A 26008-nucleotide genomic window follows, 5' to 3' on the forward strand; every position below is an offset into this window, starting at 1 on the left:
GCTTTCACTGACATGAGCATGTGCCATAGGGAGGTCATATCTGGAAAAGATCCTCTGATTTAGAACAGAGAGAATCTGCATAGTCTTAAGTGCTCATAGTGTGGACCAGCCCAGATGCCACAAGAGAGTATACATTGACCTTCTGCGTTGTCAGGCGTGGATGCTGAGGAGAGTACATTGGTGAAGCTGGTGGAGTGAGGGGTGAGTCTGAGGCCTAGCTTCCACTTAGATATGATAAGCCATTGCTACCATGTCTAGAGGACATAAAGGGTCCACTCAATGGCCCAAAGATGTTGGATACTCCCAGGTATGGCTCTGCCACCAGCATAGGGTACAACTTGACTTTGCACTTGCTAGCTATAGTCCCAACAAGTCCTCATACATTCATATATGCAAGGAGAGCCTTTAGGCTGGATCTTCCCTTTCTTAGACAAAATGAATCCTTTGTTTTCTTCATCTTGGCTCCAAAGATTTCTTCCATTTCTCCCTCCTCAGTTGGTCTTCCTTCCAGCCCAAGGATGTCATTCCAGTCCCAGTGCTTCCACTTCAGCATGTATAGGTGTGTAGGGTTGCACAGTTAGAGCCTGGTAGTCCAGCCTCTAGTCTAGTCCTGGGGGCATGGGATCATATCCAGGCAGCCACAGATTCCAGTAGGACTACCTGCTAAGTGGAAAGTGACAATTTTCTGTGGTGGCCAAGGGGGTACCCACCTAGCAACCAGCACAGGGCTGCATAGCAGGTAATCATTCACAAGCAGCTTGAATTAGAGGACAATCTGGTTCAGGATGTCACAATATCAACACAGGACGGTGAGGTATTGGACACAACTTTTCCCTTTATGCTGTAAGAAAAACAATTCATCTTATAACTCTCTAGTAAAAAAAAAAAAAGAAGAAGAAGTACTTTCTTCCATATTATTCTCCACGCTTCCCAGGTAACCCTGGGGACTATCAGGTGATTGCCACCATGTAAGAGCAGTGTTTAAGGGCTGCAAACTTAGACTTCTTCCATCATCCAGCTAGCCTCTCCTCTTCCCACATTCAGAAAGGATTCTACCCATGTCCGCTCTCATTGCTGAAGTTAGGCACACTTCATTTATAGGCAAAGTAAGAGTCGCTATCAAAACACAGTCTCCAAGGGTAGTTTGGAACATCCACATCCTAAATTGTCCTGAAATCTCCACAGTAGACATGTTTTTGCTGCTAACATTTTTGTGCCTGAGCTAGGGATTAAACTCAGGCCCTGAATGCTCCTGAGCTTTTTTTTGTTCAGGGATTACACCCTATCTCTTAAGTCACAGCTCCAGAATTCTGGTGGTTAATTTGAGATAGGAGTGTGGTGGACATTACTGCATAGGCTGGTTTCCAACTGTAGTCTGTATAGCCTAAGTAGCTAGGATTAGAGGCATAAGCTACCAGTGCCTGGCTGTTGCTACTGTTTTTATGTTACCCATAGTGAGGTCTCAAATAACAATTAACAACTGAGTCCACCATCACTTTTCTTGGTTTCCAAACCCTTGAGAGAGATGACCTCTAATGGAACTTCTTCCTCCATCCCATTTAAGTTTGAAGCTAACCTGTTAAGGCCACAATTCTGACATAAGACCATTTCTCTCATGTGTTCCTAGCCTGCTGTCAGAATGGCTTCTCCCAGAACAAACCTATGCAGACTAGAGAAGCCTCCTGTGATATTGTTTGGGGACATTTATTCATACAATTCTAAGGATTCATGATTCCAGTCACAGAAAAAGTAAAAAAAATCCAAAAGAAGGTGACATTATAATGAATCTTGATAAATAAATACCACCAGGGTATTGAGTACTGCCTCAAAAAATGGCATGAGAATTTCATCCTTTTGGTATTAGAACAGGGTTTGAAGTCTTTGGAGTTGCAAATTTCTAACACCTTTTGGTTCATGTGTTATGTATTACATAACTCTGATAATAGAAAGGGTGTTAGAGTGGAGTGTTTGTCATTATCTATTATATCACACACACACACACACACACACACACACACACATCTTTCAGTTCCTTTGGTTATCAAAAGATATTCATTCCATTCCTTTATGTTCTTTGTATTTTCTCAGAAATTTCAGGTAAGTGTTCTTTAGAGCTGAGACTCTACATGATTTATATTGTTCTTGGCATCCTGAATAGCTTCCGGGTTTCAGGAAGGACCAAGTGGGCTCAGAAAGACCAGGGGTTGGAAGATGAGAGATGACAGGAGCTGTTATATGTTCATGTGTGCTGATATTTTCAGAGAAGGTGAATGAAGAACCAGCCCATTGCTGATAGGAAGTGCTGCCATCAGAGTTTTTTTTTTCTTTTACTCAATGGAAAAGTTGAGAAATCATCTCTCAAATGAGGGAAGTGTCTCATGAGTCAGCTAAATGTGGACAGGTGGTGGCCAGATTCAGAGGGTTTGTGATCTGGTGAGGTAATAAGACCTCTCTCTACACAGCATCTGAAATCACTACCTGTGAATTTAAATCCACTACAAAAGTCACGAGAGCCTCAGTCTCTAGCTCACCTGCTCAGCAAGCTGCAGTGAATGGAAACCCTTCAACTGTGAGAACAGTGCTCTGCCCCTAATAGCCCCACCTAGACAACTCCTGCTACTTTCCTTAGCCCTGTCCCTCTCTGACTTGCCTAACCAACAGGAGCCACTTTAATGAGGCTCTGTTCCCTTCCTTCCAGAATGCTTCGTTTTTACCAGGGCTTTACTCCTCTCAATGTCCACCCCCTGTGTGACTTTAGCAAGGCTTCACTCTTTTTCCTATCTTGTAAAATTCAAGATGTACTCATATCATGCTACTCAACTGTTTTGTGGTTAATGTTAATTTCTTTCTTTTTCCCTTCTTTTTTAAAAAAAATATAATGTCATAACTCGTAGACACATTTGTTTACACCAAAATTGATGAGCTTCTCTGTGGTTTGAATTTAAAACCATTTCCTTTTTTTAACTTTGGCCTGTAGAGCCAGTTATCTCAGAACTGCCTCAAAACAATTTACTTTGGACCTTCCTAGTCAGGCAGTAGGGTCAGATCAGTTTGGTAGATTTTAGGCTCACATCACCACTACTGTTGATAAAAGTTTTTCCTTTTAACAAACAGCAAAATTAATAATTATGTCCTTTAACACAGGTTTACATTAGTTACATTAAATGAAAAAGCAAATAATTTTAGACCATGATAACAATTTTTATCCATTACAATGAAAGTACTTTAAACATGTTTACACACACACACACACACTTTTGCACAAAAATTTTAAGGCATAATTATTTTTTAAAAAATGAAAATCGGGCATAAGTTCTTCAGAATTCTAGTGGCAAAATACATTTTGCCCATTTTATGATCAAACCATGGGCTAGAAAAATGGGCAACACCAAACAAAGTAAAAGTCAAACCTTTAAAACAATTTTAATGATAAGACACACTATCATATTAATTGACCTTTAAGTACTTGTTAAAAGTGTGGGGTTGTATAAAAACCAACCACATGGCCAAGATGGCAAAAAACATGTCAGGATGGTAAGAAAACTTGGTGGAACATTAAGTAAGTAAGCAAAGAGGAAGCAGGCAAACAGGAAGCAGACAAATAGGAATCAGACAAATATATAAACAAAAAGGCAGACAGATCACACAGTAACACAATGTGGATGTACTTGAGGAGAGAGAGAAAGTTATAGATAAGAGAATTTAAGCCAGGATGGCTTGCTTTGAGAAGGAATCTAGAGGAGGTTCCCTGAGACCCCGTCTGCACTTCACCTCTCAAGGACACAAGCAGAGAGGCAAGCAGAAAGAGAGAGAGAGAGAGAGAGAGAGAGAGAGAGAGAGAGAGAGAGAGAGAGAGGGAGGGAGGGAGGGAGAGAGGGAGAGGGAGAGGGAGAGGGAGAGGGACGGAGGGAGGGAGGGAGAGAGGGAGAGGGAGAGGGAGAGGGAGAGGGAGAGGGAGAGGGAGAGGGAGAGGGAGAGGGAAAAGAAGAGAACACATAGTGGATTTCCTTCCATTTTCTCATGCACTCATGGAAATTACATACAGAGAGAGAAACACAAAATCCCGAACATTAAATATACAGGATGGAACTCTGTAATTCCCAATTACCTATTGTAAAGAAAGGGAAATTACAATTTAATCGAAAATTAGATCATTTTGCAAGGATTCCAAAAAAATTAGTTCTTACACATTCCTTGTTTGTTATCTTGATGTGTTTGTGACTAGTTGGGTCATCTGGTTTGCATTAGGATGAAAACACTATATTGTTCTTAAAATCCAAGGGAAAATTACAAGTGTGCAAATGAAAGAGGTATATGTATATTTAGATTAACCTTTATTTTCTTAGTTTTCAAACAATGTCATGGTCCCAAATAATAATGGATTTTGCACATATAAAAAATTGTGTTGATATATTTCTTTTTTAAAATGTATTTCTTATGAACAGATAAGACGTGTTAAGTGAAATGAACCCCAAGATAGGGACACAGGTTATTTTCCCCCTTACTATTGTTTCTAACATATTTATAATGTACCATGTGATTTTTTTGTTTCTTTGTATGTTCCTTTCCTATGGTATTACCCCTATTTTCACTGTATTTGATGTCAGTGCCCTGTATCTTGTATATACACTTCTCTAATTTGGGGAGGGGAAGGGAAAAAGCAAAATGCTTAAATAGTGATTCAGGTTGACCCATTGTAACAATGAGATGTACAAGACACTATGTAGAAAAACGAACTTAACAATTTAGGGGGGGAGGGAGGAGGAGTGTAGTTGTAGAGGTGGGAGGGAATGGATGGTAGGGGAAAAACAAAGGAGGAGGCAACAATGCTTGATAAGAAATGTACTCATTACTTTGCTTATGTATCTGTAACACCTATATACAGTATTTTTACAGTAGAAATGTATTAAAATGTATTTCTTAAAAATAGAAATATTTTTAAGTTCTTATGCACATTTCCAATTAGGCAGTTCAGATGATGTAGATATGAAATTTTGTTAGTTAGAATTTTGTGTATATGTGTGGTGGTCATTGGGTTTGAAGTTTGGCCCTGGGTGGTGTCCTCTGTCCCCACCCCCAATTTTTGCTTTTCAAGGTTAGCACCTTCCCACTTGAGTTACATCTTCCAGCTTTTTGGTTTTCAGTTGGAGATAAGAGTCTCTCTCTTTCCTGCCTGAGCTGGTTTTAAACCATGATCCTCAGATCTCAGCCACTTGAGTAAGTTACCACTTAAATTTATTGTTTTCCTTTTATTAACATATATTTTTATTGTAAAGATACAGTACAGAGGGATTACAGATACATGAGTAAGGTAATGACTACATTTCCTATGGAGCATTTTTACCCCTTCCATTGTTTTTCCCCTACCATCCCTTCCCTCAGACCTTCCTAACTCTTCCATCCCCTCCCCCACCTCCAAAGTTGTAAAGTTCGTTTTCAACATAGTGTCTTGTACATCTCATTGTTACAATGGGTTAACCTGTATCCTTATTTAAGCATTTTGTTTTTTTTCCCTTCCCCTACCCAAATTAGAAAAATGTATATATAAGATGCAGGACACCAGAATCAATAGAGTGAAAACAGGGGTTATACCATGGGGGAAGAACATACAAAAGAAATAAAAAAAATCATAAAGTACATTATAAATATGTTTAAAACCATGGCAAGAAAGAAAACACCACGTGTGTACTCTCGGGGTTCATTTTGCTTAACATCATCTTATATGGTCATATGTACATAGCTTTGGACTTCTTCTGCTTGTCCTAGATATATACCAGCTATTGCAAATAACAGAAAACATAGGACCTATGTTCCTTAGCGCCTGGCTTACTTCACTTAATACATTTTTTCCAAGTCTTTCTATTTCCTAACAAATGGGGCAATATCAGTATTTCTGATGGAGGCATAGAATTCCATTATATGTAGATTTATATATGCATGTATATCACATTGTCTTAATCGATTCATCTACTGAGGGGAAACTGGGTTGGTTCCATATCTTAGCTATGGTGAATAATGCTGCAATAAGCATAGTTGTGCTGGTAGCTTTAGCCACTTACATTTAAATCAGGTGATCTACTGAGTTTTCCCTTTTCTCTTTTGTGAAAATACACCTACCCAACAGCAAAGGTAAAAGAACAAGTTAAAAGTTGTTCTGATACCCCCAACCCAAAGAAGATACATGATATAATTATTTAAATGCTAAGATAAAAAATTTGGCGTTGTTGAAAGACTGAGTTTCTTTAGTCACATTTTGGGAAAAGTGAATCAAATATTCAAAGTATTCCTAAAGAGAATAAAGTAGACCTGTTTTTTAAATAAGGAGTAATGAGAAGGAGAATAGTTTTTGTGTCATTACTGTAGCCTATTTGAAAGAGTTGGAAGGTACAGATGATCAGGTATATTTTCTGCGTAGCAATCACTTAATTCTAAAATTCTTAGTTTTCCACTGCATTTTCAGTTTGTTCTCAACAGGTGGTTTATTTGAAACATACACCTTGGTACTAGGTGTTTCTGTACTTATTTTACTTTTATGAAAGTAATTTTAGGTTTTCTAAAGCCAGAAAAGCTAATAATGATGTCATTCTCTGATATCCTTCACCAAGATCTCTACATTTCATTATATTTGTTTAATATGCTATCAGTATATTTATATGCTATAAAGTTTGGTTTTGCTTTTGGTTTTTGTGCTGGAATTGGGGTTTGAAGTCAATACATTGGTCTGTCACAAATGACAGTCATTAATGGATCATGCCTGTAATTCTGGCTACTAGGAGGCTGAGATCTAAGGATCAAGGTTCAAAGCCAGCCTGGGTAGGAAACATTATGATACTCTTGTCTTCATGACTAAAAGGTGAAGTGTTGTTCAAGTGTCAGAGCACTGGCCTTGAGCAAAGAAGCTAAAGGGTAGCACCTAAAGGATAGTTCCCAAGTCCTGGGTTTAAGTACCTCTACAAACACACAAACCACACACACACACACACACACACACACACACACACACACACACACACACACAATTTTCTTTCTCCCCAAAGCATGTGGTTCTTTGTGTGTGGGGAGGGGTTCTTTTTTATGTGACCCTGAAATACACTTTGTTTTCTTTTTCATTTAGTTGGTGATTTTTGCACAGGGAGAGCAGATTATTGGTGTTACTTAAGTCCTGGGTGCCAGTGATTCCGCTGGATGACTGAGGTCTGACTTAGTGAGCAATGGGGCACCAGGAAAACTCTACGAAGCAAATGGATGGAAACATGGGAAGATATGCATTCAGGTAATTCTTAAGTCTATCTTCTTCCTCCCAATTGTCTTTCTCTCTCTGTGGGGTGAGTTCTTTTTCTTACCAGGTAAACCTGAACATTGTATGGTTTTGTGTGTATACCCATATGCGAATAAGGGTTTTGTAAAATGTCAGCCATCACAAACTTGCTCTTTTTTCTTCTCTTACTATTAGTGAGTTTGTTGACAGCTTTCATTGTTCTGAGAAAAATGGAATGTTCTAGATATTTTCATGGGATATTTATAGAATTAGGTCCGAATTTATTGTGTTTTTGCTCTAGTGAATTGAGAAACATCTATGTGAATTTATAGGTAGCCTATAGTTAACTTATTTCTACAGTATGGATGAATTTTTGGATACGATATCTTTATGGAAAACCAAAGACATCTTTAAGTACTTTATCTAAATGAGGCAGAAATTGAGAGCACTTCAAATTTTTCAGTTTTAATCAGAATCTTGTACTTATTTGGCATAAAATATTTTTTAAGTGCTGCAATCAATTAATTTCATTTGTAGGAAAAATGACAAAAAGGAATGTCCCTTAGATATAGTGTAAGTTTTTCCTTTTGATTAATTAAGAACATTATGTTTAATTTCAACTAAGGTATTCATACCAAGATATGAGATTCACTTTCTGCCAATAATTAGATTAAATTAGTAGGAAAACTCCTCTGTTTGCAGTAAAAATTGCAATATGATATATAAAAAGTGTGTGGTCAACACATTTGTGTCGTTATGTAGTTATAGAATTTTAATAAATTTCTTCAAGCACAAGGAAAAGTTTAAGACATGTTAGAGTTTTACACACAGCAAAGAAAATACCAGGTTGTTTTCAACAAATGTTTTCATTTTTCAATTTGTGTGTGTGTGTGTGTGTGTGTGTGTGTGTGTGTGTGTGTGTGTGTTGGTACTTGGTCTTCAATTTAGGGTATTGTGCCATACCAATTTCCAGGGTTTTTTTCTATATGAGTATCATAGACATTGCTGCTTGAAATCCCTTTGAATCTAGAGCCTCAGATCTCAGACTCCTATGTAGCTGGGATTACAGGTGTAAGCCACCAGCATTCTGAGTGATGTTTTTGTCATGTTGTGTGGCAAGTTACCAGAAATTTAATGTTTGCTCACTGAATACCAACTATTGTAGGCTACAAGTTTGAGCTAGTAGTTTGGGTGTGGCTTTTTTGTAGCAGTTGCTCAGTTTCTAGCAGGAGGCCACCAGGCTATAGTCTCTCATAAAATGTGTGGACCTCTTCCAAACTTAAAGGATGCCTGGTAGGTTTTAGATCCTCTAGCTGTAAGATTATGGTTTCTGCTGTCTGGACACCTATCATACAGCCACTGTTGTCAGCTCCCAGGTACCCCCATACTTCCTTGACAAACATACCCTCCTTACTGTTTCATTCACTCTGTGTTACTGACTTCTAGAAAGGCCTTAATTTGCACTCACTCCTTGGAAGTAACTCATAAGCACCTCTTGTGGGAACTAATTACATCTGTAGACTTTAAATTTGTTATCTACCAGAGCATATTGTGGGGTTAGCAGAAAATAAAAGACTTCCCAAGCATCTGGGTTTTTGTGCATTGACTTCGGTAGATTATTAGCTATTCATTATTAACTATTTATTAATCTAAGTGTCCTCAATTTCAAACACTGGAAATATTGAGTTGTTGTTTGATTTTAGCTTATCAAGTGTGCAGTTTAAGAAAATGAAAGATAATTCTTTCGGTGGAGTAGAAAATAATTTGCGCTACAGTGAATGAAAGGTAGTTAGGAGTGAAACAAATAGATTCAAGAGCATTGGCAGTGGCTTCAGAGATGGGACAGAAATAAACAGGTTAGACATATTTTTTAAAGAGAACATGTGGGAATGTAGCTTAGTGGTACAGTGCTTGCCTAGCATGCATGAAGCCCAGGGTTCGATTACTCAGTACCATATAAAGAGAAAAAGCCGGAAGTGGTGTTGTGGCTTAAATGGGAGGGTGCTAGCCTTGAGAAAAAAGAAGCTCAGTGATAGTGCCCAGGCCCTTAGTTTATGCCCCAGGACTGCCAAAAAATAAAAAGAGAGAACATGTCAATAATAGATGAGGGAGGGATACAGAGGCCAAATTCATCACTGAATTTTTCTCCTCTATTTCAAAATCAAGACATCATTCTCAGAGAAACAATGGGGCAAAAAGATGATCCAGAAAGAACATACCTTATGAAGTAATACTAGAATTTTTTAGTGCAACTGTCCTGTAGAGATAATTCATTAAGTATAATTGTGTCATTTTTTCTTTTTTTTATTGTGAAAATACTGTACAGAGGGGTTACAATTACATGGTAAAGATAATGAGTACATTTCTTATCAAGCATTGTAGCCTCCTCCTTTCCCTTCCTATCCCTTCCCATCCTCCCCCCTGCCCCCTCCACCGGTTCCTCCACCCCCCTCTTCCCCACCAAAGTTGTAAAATTCATTTTTCTACATAACGACTTATACATCTCATTGTGTCTTGCAATAGCACAAGAGCTCATTGTAATAGCCCATTGTTATCTAGAGATTTTGTTTGGGTGCCGGTCCTGAAACTTGATCAGAACTCAGTTGTTATTCCTATTTTTCTTCCTCAAGGCTACTACTCTATTACTTAAGCCAAGGTTCCACTTGTGACTTTTTGGTGTTTAAATGAAGATAAGAGTGTCATGGACTTTTCCTGGTTCACCTGGCTTCAAAATATGATCCTCAAATATCAGCATTCTGAGGAGCTAGGATTACAACTGTGACTCACTAGACCCAGAGAAGCAATTTTTTTGAGTGAACGGAATTAAGAATACAGATCATCCAGGAAGATTCACTCTCAGTACTAAATAAATCATCATGACCAATTTCCATGAATACACACACATACACCACACACACACACACACACACACACACACACACACACACACACACACTCACACACACACACACACACACACACACACACACACACGGAACTCAGTGGTCTGTATCATCTTTCCCCAAAAGAATAGTGCCTTCTTAAGTGGCAAAGTATGGTGTCACAGGCCCATAATCCCAGCTACTGAGAGGCAGAGGTATAGGAGGATTGGGTTCTGAGGCTGGCTTGAGTGAAGCTAGCACAAGACTCTATCTGAAAAGCAAACTGTAAAAAAAAAAAAAGGTTGGAGCCTTAGAGGGCTCCAGTGGTAAAATATCGCCCTAGTAAGTGAACGGCCCTCAGTTTTATCCTCAGTTCTATGGAAAAGACAATAAAGTATAGCATCTCAGTCCATTTTGTCATGATTTAACAAAATCCTGAAGCTGTATACTTCATACGGAAAAAGAGGTCTATTTCACTCACAGTAGTGGTGGCTGGAAATTTTAAATAGCATAGTAGTGCATGGGACAAGGCCTCTAGGTGCATCACATCATAAACGATTTTGGAATCATGGCATGTTCTAGAATGAGAGTGAGTAAGGGCTTCTAGAATGAGAGTGAGTAAGGGCTTAGGGTGTTTTTTTTAATGTTTATTTTATTTTATTTTATTTGTGAACATACTGTACAGAGGGGTTACAATTACATGGGCAGGATAATGCATACATTTCTTACCAAGCATTGCAGCCTCCTCCTTTGTTTACCCTTCACATCCCTTCCCAGCCTCCCCCCGACCTAATCCTCCCCCCCCACCCCCCCACCCCCACACCGACCTTGTAAAGCTCGTTTTCAACATGACAACTTGTACTTCTCATTGTTGCAACAGGTCCACCTGTATCCTTAAATGACTTGTTTTTCCCCATCTCCTCCACAAGTTATAGTGACATCAAATATAGTGAAAGCAGGGGTTATACTGTGGGGGAGGGACATACAAAGCAACAAAGAAATAATCTTATAAATGCGTTAGAAACACATGCATGAAAGAAAAAAACATTAAAATATATATCTAAGGGTTCATTTTCCTAACATCACATTGTCTGACCTTTTCCGCTTGACTCATACACATACTAGATATTGCAAATAAGGGAAACCAAGGGACCTATGTTTCTTTGGGCCTGGCTTACTTCACTTAATATAATTTTTTCCAAGTTTTTCCATTTCTTAGGGTGTTTTTTTACAACTGCGAACAGTGATCATGTTAGTCCCTTGAGAGTTAATGAGATAGCATTAATCCATTTATGACAGAATCCTCTATTAAAGGTTCCACCTCCTGACACTGCTACATTGAGAAGTTAAACTTCAGTGTGAGCTTTGATGGTGACAGGCCATTAACAGGCTTCTGGCAGAGACAGGTGAGACCATTGGAAGCCGAGGACATTCATACAACTAGGAACCTTGGACTGCTGCTTGGATCTCATTGATTCTGGTATTTGCTATATTTGGGACCATATCACAGCCAGGATCCATCGAGTCCATGTCTGTTCCATGTGCCAGCTTCAGTTATGCTGACTGACACAAACTGCTGGACAATAGGGAGGACAAGATGGAGATGGGCACGAAAATGGAGGTTTGGCATTCTTCGTGACACTTAATTAACATTACTTGATTTATGTAGAAAAAAATCATTAGAAAGCTGAATGTCTACATAGAGCCATGTAATAACTACTGTATGACCCAGAAAGATACCTTGTAGAGCAGTCTGTTTACACATAATGCAGACATACCTCTGAACACAAAAGATAAAAAAAAAAACAAGTTCTGGCCTACAAAATTAATTTTCATTAAATATATGGTTATGGACCAGTACTAGGTCTTAAACTTATGGGCCATCGTCTTACTTCCACACTTCCAACTGGGATCTATACCTGTCTTTAATATTTTATTAATTTTGTCAAGGATAGATCTAAACACTGACCCTAATTTTTGTCTAAAATAAATTTTGAAAGTTTTCCAGTGAGTGAAGTGTTCTATTTCACTTCGTCATTCTATTATCTTCAAGTTTCTAGTGTTTCTTGGAAATTAAAGACAGGCTCTCGGTAGCATTTAAAAGGAAATCTTTTTTGCCTAGTCCCGGTCTATAATCCTAGATTCTTAGGAAGCTGAGATGAGGAGAATGTTGCCTTAAAGCAAAGGCAGAGAATTCCATGACATATCATCTCCAAAATTGTGTATTTTTTACATATATAATATTATATGATATATTTAATATGTAATATATTTGTGAAATATATACATACCATGTATGTATATATATACTGTGTGTGTGTGTGTGTGTGTGTGTGTAGAGCACGTGGGCAGCAAAGATGGCGCTGAGAGGGAGGAGAGTGGGCAGAGCCCGATTTACTGTAGAGCACATGGGCAGCAAAGATGGTGCTGAGAGGGAGGTGAATAGGCAGAGCCCAATTTGCTTTATGTTCAGTGTGTAAACAGACCATGGAAGCTTAGGTGCATGATAGGGTGTGGCCTTGACAATGATTGGTTTCTCTTCCTTTCCTGCCATGCCACCCACTCTTTTTTGCTTTAAAAATGGCTTGCTCTGTGTTAATAAACGAGTTTTCCTGCTTGACGACTCCCCGCTGCGTCTGATTGTCTCCCCGGCTGAGGGAGGCTGGGGAATGGGTCTGTGGCCGGCCGCACTTACCTTTCCTCGGACCCTGTCCATCTTTCGTGGGATGGACGGACGAAGACCCGACATCTGGTGCCCAACGTGGGGCACGAAAGGAAAAGATACCGGCCGAGGCTAAGTGGTCTCTCAGGGTAAGTGAAAACCTTAGTATGGGTAATACTATCTCACAGAAGAAGGAGGAGGAGGCAACATTAGGCTTAGAAGGAGTAAAGGAGGATTAGGACTTGGGAAGTGAGAAAGAAAAGGAATGGGTCAAATTCAACAGAGAACGCACTGAAACATACACAGTGGAAGTCAAAACAAGGGTGAAGGTTACCCCCTCTGATTCAGGTGCCCCTGATGGTCCTAGGCCCCCTCCCTATTCCCCTGATTGGAGAGGAGGTACGTGACCTGCAAGAGGGACCTGCAAGACTCGGACCCCTACCGACCTTCCATGGAGGGGCCGAGGGCTGGGGAAGTAACCTACTCGGAGGCCGACCCTGGAAGTAAAGGGCCACCGGAAAGCCTGGACCCTAGGCCACAGAATTCACTTCTCTAAGCGTATCCGGTCACTCTGGCACCAGGAGCTTATAGGTCCTTGGAATGGTATCCATGGGAAGCTAAGGATCTTAAAGAGCTCTGTAAGGCGGTGGCGGAGTACTGCCCAAATTCTCCTTGGGCTCAAACCCTATTACAGGACATTGCTTTTCACCCATGTGTCCCTAGGCTGGATGTGGCCAAAGCTGTCCTTACTAGTTCTCAGTTTATTAAATGGTGTGCTTTCTTTAAGGGGGAATGCAGAGTGAAAGCAGAGAATAACCCGTGATACCTATTATTTATGCCATGTTAACAGAAACGGGGGAAGGGTACTACACTGGTTGTCCAACAGGCCACAATACCTGGCCCATACTGTGACCAGGTGAGGCAGGCAGGACTTGCTGCTTGGTACAAACTGGATGATTGGACTACTGAGTCCCCCATAGCAGGAGTGAGACAAAAACCGGGTGAGCCTCTAGCTGAGTTTGTAGACCAACTCTAACAGAGTATTAACCACAAGCTGCCAGCAGGAAACCTCCGAGATCAGTTTATAAAGCTGCTAGTCTGGGAAGGGATGAATGCAGACCACCACATGGCCTGCAAGGGATTGAGAGAGAGTTCCCTGAGCAGGTGGGTGGTGGCCTCACAGGATGTGGTAATGCAACAGGACCAGTCCCAATCATTAGCTTTAGCTTTACAGGTTCAGACATCTGCTATGACTGAGGCTATTACCCAGGCACTGGAAGCCCAGGGCCGAGGAACTCTAGGACCAATGGGGAGAGGGACTTGTTTTAAATGTGGGCAGGAGAGGCACTTTAAGAGGGACTATTCACAACAATCCCTCCGACAACCGGCCTGGGTGGTCCAAACCGCTCCCTACACCCTCCCCCAGGTGCAGGAAGGGGTACCATTGGAAAAAGGATTATTGATCCAAATTTTTTGTAAATGGGAAGCGTTTAAACTAGGGGAGGGGCATCCTCCAGCCCCGTTAACTCAAGGAGGAACCCCCTCTGCTGTGAGGCCCAGGCAGCCTCGTGGCTGGGTGACTGAGGTCCATTGGACCGTCCCCCTGGTAGAAGGAATCCACCCTAAAATGAGTATTCTCATAGGCAGAAAGAGGTTTCACTGTTTAATTGACACGGGGGCAGATCAAACCATACTCAGGGAGGAGGAAGTACCCTTGGACTTTAAGCTTGCACATGGGCCCCCGATATTGGGGGGTAGGGGGCAACTCCCAGTCCAAAGAGACAGTCGCCCTTATGAAATGGACTAGCCCAGATGGAGAACAGGGAAAAATATGCCCTTTAGTGGCAAAAAACCTCACTGCCAATTTACTAGGGCAAGACACGCTAAGACAAATGGAAGTCGTGGTCACTACAGACCATTGAGCAGCCTATGATGATATCCTGGATGGAGAAGAAGCACAAAGGCTTAAACAGGATCTAGAGGGAGTTAAGGAAAAGGATTTTTTAAACTTTCATAATTACAGAGAAGAACATTGGGGACCCGCTCGGTGCACCCCCAATCCTAAAGGCCACTGTCCCCAGAAGCCCAGAAGCCCTATCTGGGTGGAGCAGTGGCCATTGACCAAACCTAAACTTGTAGCCCTCCATGTTTTTACTGATGGAGGTAAAGCAGGCTCTGCATATGCAGCATTTGAGGAGCAACAAAAGACCCCGAGCCAACAAAGATTTCAACCTTGTCAAGGGTCAGCACAATATAAAAAAATGCAGGCCATAATTATGGCTCTTCAGGACATTCAAAAACCCTTTAATTTGTATTTTGATAGCCTATATATGATTAACTTGCTTCCTCATATTCCCCAGGCACATAGTAAGCTGGATGAAAACAATATTTCCCCTCTTATGGTTATCCTTAAAGGCCTATTAGAAGGGCGGGAGCCCCTATTCATATTCAGCACTTGAGAGGGCATTCAAAACTTCCTGGGTTTTTATCCCTAGGCAATAATTGGGCAGACCAGTTAGCGACTTGCATGCAAGTATTAATGTTACAAGAGGCTACCTGTTTGCATGATTTAACCCACATTAATTGGAGAGGTGTTCAGCATAGATCTCCTCAGATTCCTGTAAAGGACCTCAAAAGGATATTACATACCTGTAAAACATGCCAGCCCTTCTTAAAAGTACCCCCATTACAACCACCAGGGGTAAATCCCAGAGGCCTTAAACCTAACATCCTCTGGCAAATGGATGTTACTCATCTCCAAGCTTTAGGCAAGTTTAAATATATCTTTGTCTCTATAGATTCTACTCAGGAGCATGGTGGGCGACATCATATACAGGAGAAAGAACCAAACATTCATAAGCACATTTTCTTCAATGCTTTGCCACCTTGGGTCTACCAGCACAAGTTAAAACCCATAATGGACCCTGTTTTGTTAGTAAAGCAATGTCAGAGTTTTTTGACAAATGGCACATTAAATATTACAGGAATTCCTTATAATCCCCAAGGCCAAGCAATTATAGAAAGAAATCACCAATGTCTTAAGGAGCAATTATTAAAACAAAAAGGGGGAGTTAGCCCCCATATACAGTTACAGATAGTTTTGCTTACCGTTAACATTTTAAATTTTTCAAAAGGGGCAACTGAATCCAGATTACGGAAGCAATGGGGACAACTAAACTCTAAGCCCCAAGTGAAAGTCAGGTGGAAGGACCCCCTGACACAAAAATGGAGAAGACCTGACCCCCTAGTTACTATGGGCAGGGGATTTGGATTCATTTTTCCCATAGGGGAGACAGCCCCATTTGGATCCCTGCCAGGAACCTTAAGTTTTTACCAATCTCCTCTATACAGTAGGATGCCTAAGGATAAGCTAACCAACAAGGAAAGAAAAATGGCTATGGTGGCCGAGGCTTGTGTTTAAAAGAGAAAAGCCAGAAAGATAACTACTAACCATCCCCAAGGGCAACCAGCCCTTGAGAAGCTCTTGTGTTCTCTAACAATTGCAGTTGTTGATACTCCAGCTGTTGGTTGTCCTGACCCTCCCAGTCTTGGCAGTGGCCCTATGGAATCTGCATCAACCTCAATGGGTGACCTGGGCAATGATCAGCACTGGCAATGCAGAAATCATCAATAGCACCACAAGAGAAGCTGTCCCTTCGACCTGGTGGCCTGACCTTCATTTTGATCACCACCCTATGTCATTATGTATTGACTGTTTAATATTTCTGTAGGAGCCAATTATTTTAATGTTACCTGCTGTAATTGTTCTTTTACTAATTGCTCGTATAGCAGCATTATTGAATCCATACTTATTGCTAAACAACCACTTTTTGTTATGCTTCCAGTTTAGGTCTTTTTCAACCCCACAGGCAAATAGCTGGATTAGAACAAGCCCCCCCTCTGGACTCTGAAGTGGCAAAGACTGCTATCCCATCCTTGACTAATGTAAAAGGACTGCTAATGACATTTTTTGGCCTGGTAATGCTTTTGCTGATGGTTTTTCTATGACTTCCTTGCAAAACTCTTATGAGCTTAGCCAGCCAGTTACATAAGATCAAGCTCCAAGTGAATAAATTTCCCCGAGAGGAATCGCAGCCAGAGATGGATAAGAGGGGGTGTCAGTCTGACCAACCTAAGACAGGGCCTTCAGCTTCGCTTTGAAGAAGTTCCCAATGATGGGTAAGGCAGACAAGGTGGTCCACCCAACCTAAGACAGGTGGGTTCGCTTCTTTAAACAAAGACTGGGGAGATGTTGGGAGCCTTTGGGAGCTGACAGTAAAGCTCAAAGGTCATTTTGACCCCTGTGCTGGCTTAAAGGTACGTACAAGGAACTGTCTTACTTAAAAGACACCAGTTGCCCAGGATTGCTTTGCTATGTCTGCAGAATTTGTTTTAAATTTTCCTTGTTTTTCTGGACTATAGTAGAATGGCCTGAGTGTGGGGTCCCACGAGGATGCACCATGCCGCATGTGTGGAACTCCCAATACCCAAGCTGCTCCCATATTCTGAAGAGGATGACCTTACGAGATACTGACTTTTATATATGCCCAGGAATTAATTGAACTGCTTCGGACATTTCTGTGGTGGGACTGTTTATTACTGTGCTAGGTGGGGATGTGAGGTAACTGGGATGGGCCCTTAGATCATGCACAAGGGCCCTCCCTATCCTTATCTGGCAAATCTCGCCCCCCAGACTTGCCTTGAACCCCCTGCATAGCCAATGCTATCCTTACCAATGTAATCCTGTTAAAATAACCTTTACAGTGGAGGGGAAAGGATAACTAACTGGGAGGTGGGTCTGCATTAAAACAAAAAAGGGGGAATCTGTAGAGCACATGGGCAGCAAAGATGGCGCTTGAGAGGGAGTTGAGTGGGCAGAGTCCTATTTGCTTTATGTTCAGTGTGTAAACAGCCCGTGGAAGCTTAGGTGCATGATAGGGTGTGACCTTGACAGTGACTTGTTCCTCTTCCTCCCCTGCCATGCCACCCACTCTTTTTCTGCTTTAAAATGGCTTGCTCTGTGTTAATAAATGAGTTTTCCTGCTTGACAACTCCCTGCTGCATCTGATTGTCTCCAGGGCTGAGGGAGGATGAGGAACGGGTGAGAGGCCGCACTTACCTTTCCTCGGACTCCGTCCCTCTTTCGCGGGACAGATGAAGATCCGACATATATATATGTGCATGTGTGTGTGTTTGTGTGTATGTGTGTGTATACCTCACAAATTAAGCCAGGTTCAGTAACTGAAAGATTCAATAAGTAAACTTGAAAAAAACGAAGAACTGAAAGATTTCCTCCCATATCCATCCTTTCTTTAAATATTATGTGGGTTGTAGTCTAAAAAGGTAAATCTTCCACCAAAAAGGAAAACCTTATTTTTGATACATCCTAGACCTTTTTTCTCCAATATTTAAAGTACTAAAACACCTACCTGGACAATGGGTATTGTCCATGTCATCCAAAATGATGAATGATTGTTAGATGAACTGTCCAAGTCTGTAGATAAGGATTCAAGCTGGAATTCCCCAGTGTGAAATTGAATTGAAGACCTGGGTACTGTTGTTTTATTATGGAAGGGCTCTGAACCCTTTCTCTTGAAAAAACTTTCTTTGTAATCTGTGAATGTTATTTTTATTCCTGCACACAGCATCATATTCTGCAAATAGTGGTAGGTATACTGCTAGCAACTCTCCTCCAATCCTGTCTCTTATTTGAGATAGAATTTGTGATCTTATTGTCCAACTATCCAAAGGGAAGGACTTTGTCCTCTTACCAGCATCTCCCATTGTTCCTCAGGAAGAAAGAGGAACTAAACTAAACCATAGATTCATGGTGTGTGATCATACTGGAACAGGAGTTCTTCTGCAGGAAGCAGAGGAGAATGGAAGGAAGAGTGGCACTTCTCTTCAGTATTGTTGGTTTGTCATCATAGGACAATTGAAATTCCAATGACAAGCAGGAAGTCAGGTTTTCCATTGTAGAGGAACAGGAAAGGTGTAACTTTCTACATGAGATGGGCGTACTGGAACAATTGTAGGCATTGACTTAATTTTGCTGCTGGCATTCTAGTTTAAGTCATTTTTAATAAAAAAAAAAATAGATGGCCATGATTTCATTGAATGTCCTGTCCACTATTGATTTGTGGGTATCAAGCAGGCTGTAACTCATGTCACACATGAGTGCAAGAATAATAGGGTTCAGCTCATTACATAGTGGTTCATCAGGATATAAGAAATATTCCTCGACTTGGTTGAGCTAGACTCCATTATTTGTTCTATACTCTGCCTATGCTTTGAGTCTGCAGTTTACAGTTTCAAGATGATATTTTGTCCTTTTGGAGACAGGTGAAGGGAGCAATATACGTGACCTCCAAGACAATTATCTGTATCTGGCTAAAATTCATATATTCAAATGGGAAATTTGCCATCTCCATAAAATACAAAAGATGACTCCCAAGCACCAGATGTCTACTTTGCAGCCATTGTGGTTTTCATGCAGGAATATTTTGGGGGGGGGGGTCCAATCGTGGGGTCTGAACTCTGGACCTGGGCTCTGTTCCTCAACTCTTCAGCTAAAGGCTAGCACTCTACCACTTGAGTCACAGTGCCACTTCCGGCTTTTTTTTCTGCTTATGTGGTGATGAGAATTGAACCCAGGGCCTCATGCATGCAAAGCAAGCGCTCTACCACTGAGCCACATTCCCAGCCCTGCAGGAATATTTTATAGGGACAAAATCAAGGTACCAAATATGTCCTTAAGCAACCACCCTTGGGTAATCCTTGTGCTTATGCCAAAGTCATTGACCTTCACATTTCATTTGTCATCCAACAGGATGCTATTGGGTTTAAGGTCTCAGTGTGCATGTCTATTTTTGTTAAAGTAATGCACAGTACACACAGTCTGTTTGAACAACCTAATTATTGAATAGGAGGTATAATTTTCACATTTATCTCAGGAGGTCTCTGGGTGGCCAGTTCCATTACCAAGTATTGGTGCTCATCCTTCTCCCTCACCTGGTACGACCTGATCATGTGTCTGTGATGGAAAGTCTTAATAATATCCACCTCAATTTTGATCTGACAATTGTTGAACTCTCCCTTCACTACCATCTTGAGGTTTATGAGGTGGTGCTAGGTCAAATTTACATTTGGATAGCTACATAGCAAATGATCTCCTTCATACTGCATTGTTCAGTGAAAACCTCTTCCGTCCATAGCCAATGATTGCATTCACACTGTATTAGTCAATGAAAATCTCATCCTGCCATAGCCAATGATCTTCTTCATAATGTATTGCTCAATTAAGGTCTCCTCCTCTAAAGAGTTTGAGGATAATTCACTGTGTTCTCTCATCTTTCTGCTAGGATGGCAAAGAGTAAATCTACCTAAACTTGGCTAAGAAAATAAAAACCCCAGAGCAATAACCAAAAGGAAATACCCAAACCCAAACAACACAAAGTTCCCACTGCCCCCAAAAATACGCGTGCGCGCGCACACACACACACACACACACAAACACACACAATTGTCAACGTAGCACTGAGTCAAGCAGGTCACCAGGAACTTCCAGCACTGTAATAGATTGCAGAGACTGTTCACAATGGCTGCAATAGATCAATCACAGCTTGGCATGAGCCAACTGGCTCTTTTGGTCTTGAGCCTGGAGGACTACTGCCAAGGTTTCCACAGGGATGCGAGGGTAGAATAGGATGCCACTGCTGCTGCCATGGCAGTGTTGCAAGAAGTACAAGGGAATCAGCCAATGCCTTCTGTCCTTGGTGGCTGCCAGGTCCTAGTGTTTGCTCCCAGGGGGACATCAGCCAGTCGACTTTGTCCTTGAGTACAACCCATTTTCTTAGGCCTGATCCTGCTAGATCCCTGGCCATATGCAAGAACCAAACATATACCCACCAGTGGCTTCCATTCACCACATGTGTAGGTTTTGGAGCTTGCTCCAACACTCAAATAACAAAGTAGATTCCTATGTATTTCTAGGAGAAAGGGGTGCATGACAGTGTCCAACTGGGAAACTTTCACTAAAGTGGATCCAGATATTTTTGAAGGTAGGTAGTATTAGCCTCCTATAAAATGACTATTGCCAAGATGAATCCTCTGTAGAAATAAGTTTTTCCTTTTCAGTATTTACTAATACAATACATCCATGTATTAATGACAACACATTACAACTTTAATATAAATTAAGCATGTTTTCTATTCAACTCAGTGAATTTTGACAACTATTTAAATATGTAATGCTAAGAATCCTCTTATACATCAATAAACTGGCACTTTTTTCATTTACATTAAAATGCAAAGAAACTAAGACCAAGAACGTTTTTGGCTTAGGTGGGTCATGGAAGCTGCTGTTTTCTTACTTATAAATTAAATCCAGTAGGATGCTACATGGCATTCATAATCTGAAAAGCTGCTCTAACTTTTGGCTTTTAAAAACCTCTTCAATTTACTCAAGATATTCAAGGACTTTTTTTTATACCTGGAGTGACTGGTATAAAAAAAAATAGTGGTATCGTTTCAGAATCTTCTGATAATGTAGCAAAATTCCCTATTCCATACAGCACCATGGAGTGGGTTACTAACATCTATAGGAGTGAGAGAAAAGAGAGCATCATCATACCCCATGATAGTTTCTTATCAGATAGTTTACAGCAGAAACCTTGAAATCCATAAGTTATTGTGTTGATATGTTCAAAGTGAAGGACAAGGGATGGAGTAGGGGCTTATGTGGTTGAACCCCTTCCTAGCAAATTGGGGGTCCTCAGCTTGAATTCTCCGACTGCCAAATCCATCAGTCTTTCCTACAGCTAGAGAAAGAGTACATCCTTTAGAGAAAGAGATATATCTGGGTGTTTCAATGCCATTGTGATGCTATAACAAAACTCCAGGTCCCAATAGCTTAGAGCAAGGTATTTGTAGTAAACAGACATTCTGAAGGACAAGATCTAGAACCTAGAAAATTCAAGATACAGAGAGGTCAGCTTCACCAGGTTTAATGTGCTCACTTTTTGCTGCGTACTCATATGGTAGAAAGGCTAGAAACTTATTTTAAAGAAAACAATATAGTTGACAGACTTCTTTCCACCATCCAGATGAAGTTTAATTTGTTTCAGATCTCTATTTTTTTCTTCTCTCATGGTCCTCCTCCTCCTCCTGTTTATTTGTTGTGCTTTTTTTAGCTGACTGGTCTTGAACATTTGAACCACCAAAGAAATGGAAGTTTGGATTCCAAGAACGTACCAACAAAATCATCTGCTGCTACTTCTATTTTGGAAGTAAACCGCTTACCTGCCCCAAACCCTGTGCTTTATTGTCCTTCGTGTATTATGTTTTTAAATTTTTGGTCTGTTTCCAATTTTGCAGGAGATTTATCAAGGACCCTTCACAGATAATAGGCAAATATTCTACCACTCAGTTACAAATTCCTTGCATAGATTTTATTTCTTCATTGGTTGACTTCATGTTAAACCAACTTACTGAATAGTTCTTGGTGTATACCTGTAAACATGTTTGAATTTTTATGTAGACTACAATGTCATCTTGCTCACAAATTACAGTGTTTTCTTTCCATTGTGATCTTCTTCTTCTTCTTCTTCTTCTTCTTCTTCTTCTTCTTCTTCTTCTTCTTCTTCTTCTTCTTCTTCTTCTTCTTCTTCTTCTTCTTCTTCTTCTTCTTCTTCTTCTTCTTCTTCTTCGTTAAAACATCAAATGTGTCTTCGAATTCCATCACTGAAAACAAATTTATCTCTTGATTGCATCAGAAATACCTCAGCTAATTTTTAAAAAACAGTGTGTTTGTTTGATAGATATTCTACATAAGCTAAAGCTATTTTCCTTCAGTTTCAGAGTTTTCAGAAATATTAAAATATTAAATACTTTTGTGTCATCATCTGTTCAGATGAATATATGGGATTTCTTTGTTACTCAGTATGATAAATTGCATTAGGTTTTCTAAATTTTAACTATGTAAGTAGGGTTGCAGCTTGGTGTTAGAATAACATGATTACCATGTGTAAATCCAGTGTTAAATCTTCAGGAAAACACACGCATAGGAAAGAGGGAAAAAGGATAAATGTAAACGGTCCTTCATTTCTGATACATATTTTCTTTTGTTTAGGATTTTTTGCCTTTCTCTTCATGAATAAAATTACTATAAATACATTCTCATTTTGTCATGGGGATTATAAAGTTAATTAGGAGGTGTTTCTTCTTTTTAAAAATTTCTGCAGTAGTCAAATAAGAGATATATAGTATATGTATGAGTCAAGCGGAAAAGGTCAGATAATGTGATGTTAGGAAAACGAACCCTTAAATATGTATTTTAATGTTTTTTTTCTCTCATGCATGTGTTTCTAATGCATTTATAAGATTATTTCTTTGTTGCTTGTATGTCCCTCCCCCACAGTATAACCCCCGCTTTCACTATATTTGATGTCACTATAACTTGTGGAGGAGATGGGGACAAACAAGTCGTTTAAGGATTCAGGTGGACCTGTTGCAACAATGAGAAGTACAAAATGTCATGTCAAAAATGAGCTTTACAATGTCGGTGTGGTGGGGAAAGGGGAGAAGGATTGGGTAGGGGGGAGGGGGGAGGCTGGGAAGGGAGGTGAAGGGTAAACAAAGGAGTAGGCTGCAATGCTTGGTAAGAAATGTATGCATTATCTTGCCCATGTAATTGTAACCCCTCTGTACAGTATGTTCTCAAATAAAATAAAATTAAATTAAAAAAAATAAAAAATAAAAATTTCTGCAGTAGTCAAATAAGAGATATATTGGGTGAGGTGGCATATACCAATTATTCCAGCTATTCAGGAGGTAAAAACAGGAGGATCACAAGTAGAAGACTAACCTGAGCTAAGCATGGCCTATCCTCACAAAAAATAAATAAAAAGAAAAAAAAACAAAAAAGAAATGAAAACTACCAACCAAACAAATTAAAAAACACCATATGAATAAAAAGGCTCGAGACATACTCAAGTAGTAAAAAACTTGTTTACAATGGGCAATTTTCCGGGTTTGACACCTAACAATAAGGAAAAAAAGAAGGTATTTTCTTTGACACAATTGCCCATGAAATATTTGGTTGGAGTTGTTTATTCTCCCTTTCATCTTTTTCCTTTCCCTTTCTTTTATTTTTGAGACATACTTTTGGTATAACCTATATAACAACTTTCAATCCTCCAATTTAGCCTCCTAAGAGTTGAGATTACATGCATATGTTATCACACCTGGCCTTTTTGGTATTTTTTACAATAAATTGTGTTGGCATAAGTTTAGTATACAGAAAAGTTCAAATGTAGTAAACATTTTGTATGTCCCCTCATTCTCCTACTGTTAATGGAATGTACCAGCAGTATGTAACCACTGGATGTTTATAAAATAAAAAAGCAACATTGGTCTTCTGTTGTTAAATAAATTGCAACCTTTACTTCATTTTGCCAATTTTTGTAACACTTTTTTGTCCTTTTCTAGTATCCACTACTTTGCTTTTGCCTCTGGCTTTCTCCTTTCTTCATGTTACCTAATCAGCAATTCCATTAATGAGGAAAATTAAAAGTAGGTTAAAAATCACCACTTGCCAGGCACCAGTGGCTCATTGTTTGTAATCATAGGCATTTAGGAAGCTGAGATCTGAGGATCACTGTACAAAGCCAGAATGAGCAAGACAGTGGAAAACTCATGATAAAAAATGGCATTTAAAAGATAACCCAAAGGCTTGGAATGTGGCTTAGAGGTAGTGTGCTTGCCTAACATTTATGAAGGCTTGAGTTTGATTCCACAGTGCCACTTAAACAGAAAAAGCTGGAAGTAATGCCGTGGCTTAAGTGGTTGTCACAGATGTGCAGGCAAAGGAACATAAAACAGGGCTGGTGGGAATGTGAACTTGTTGAACCACACTAAAAAACAAACAAACAAACAAACAAACTAGGACTACCCTGTGGTCCAGAATACCAGTTTGGGGCATTTACCCAAAGGACTACAAATCAGGATAAAGGAAGGCCACCCATATAACAGTTTATTGTCAAGGTATAGATATAGCACAAATGCCTTCAATAAATGAATGGATCAAGAAAATACGGTATATATACACAGAGGATTTTTACTCTTAGATTAGATTTTTACATCATTTGTAAAGTAGTGGATAGACCTGGAAAAATTTTTGTGAAGTCAGGATGCATGTTTTCTCTCACATGTGGAAGATAGGTCCACTTTTTAAATATACAAGTAAACACATAAATGTTTTGTGCACATGTACATAAACATATTGCACAAAGTACAGTAAATGTAAGAAAGACTTTAAATGTTGTAATTAATTGGAAAAACTAACAGTACAATAAAATGAGTATGAAGAAACTGAAAATTCAAAAGTGGGGAGCAGGTGAATGAAGTCATATTTTTCAATGCATATCCAATGAAACTAGGAAAATTGAAGGGAAGGAATTGAGTTTCAGGGATGGGGATGATGAGAAAAGTGTCATTGATCGGGATTCAATGCACTTATAAATAAATATGTAATTACTATAATAATGCCTGAGCTTCCCACTTATGATTTCCATATTCACACTTCTGGGAAGCCATCCTCCTTCCAAACCACCAGGAACCACCTCATCTTACTTAGAAAGGGTACCACTTTACAGTCTCTGTGAACCAAGGAATTGTAAGAAGATCAAATTAATGCTGTCCATATATCCCAAGCCATCAATATAAGGCCAGACACCATGAAACAATTACAAGAAGTGGCAGGGGAAACACCATGGCTCCTAGAACACAGGTCCAAACTTTCTAAGTAAAGATCCAGAATTACAACAAATCAAAGAAAGACTAGATAAATAGTATTGGATGAAACTTAAACGTTTCTGCCTGGTAAAGGACATAACAAGCTAAATAGAAAACCCACTGAATGGGAGAAGAATTTTATGAGCTTTGCATCAGACAAAGGCCTAATAGAAAAAAAATACATAGAGCACAAAAAATTAGCCCCCAAGAAACCCTCAAATAACACCCCAATTACACCCCATTACTAAATGAAGTAATGCCCTAAAGAGAGACTTCTCAGAAGAAGTAAGAATGGCCAATTGATACATGAAGAAATGTTCAACAAATCTGAACATATAAGTAATGTAAACCAAAACAACACTGTAATTCCACTTCACCCCAGTAAGGAAGGCCAATAAAAATGTTTTTTAAAGT

The 26008-nt window shown here is 39.9% G+C and overlaps 1 pseudogene; it reads left to right on the plus strand.

Moving 5' to 3' along the window:
• Nucleotides 1-250: 250 nt before the first annotated feature.
• The window catches only part of LOC122127993, an 81847-nt pseudogene continuing 56089 nt past the window's right edge, over nucleotides 251-26008 (plus strand).

This window comes from Dipodomys spectabilis, unplaced genomic scaffold, assembly GCF_019054845.1.
Source record: "Dipodomys spectabilis isolate Male_0828 unplaced genomic scaffold, ASM1905484v1 ptg000010l, whole genome shotgun sequence".
Taxonomy (NCBI): Eukaryota; Metazoa; Chordata; class Mammalia; order Rodentia; family Heteromyidae; genus Dipodomys; species Dipodomys spectabilis.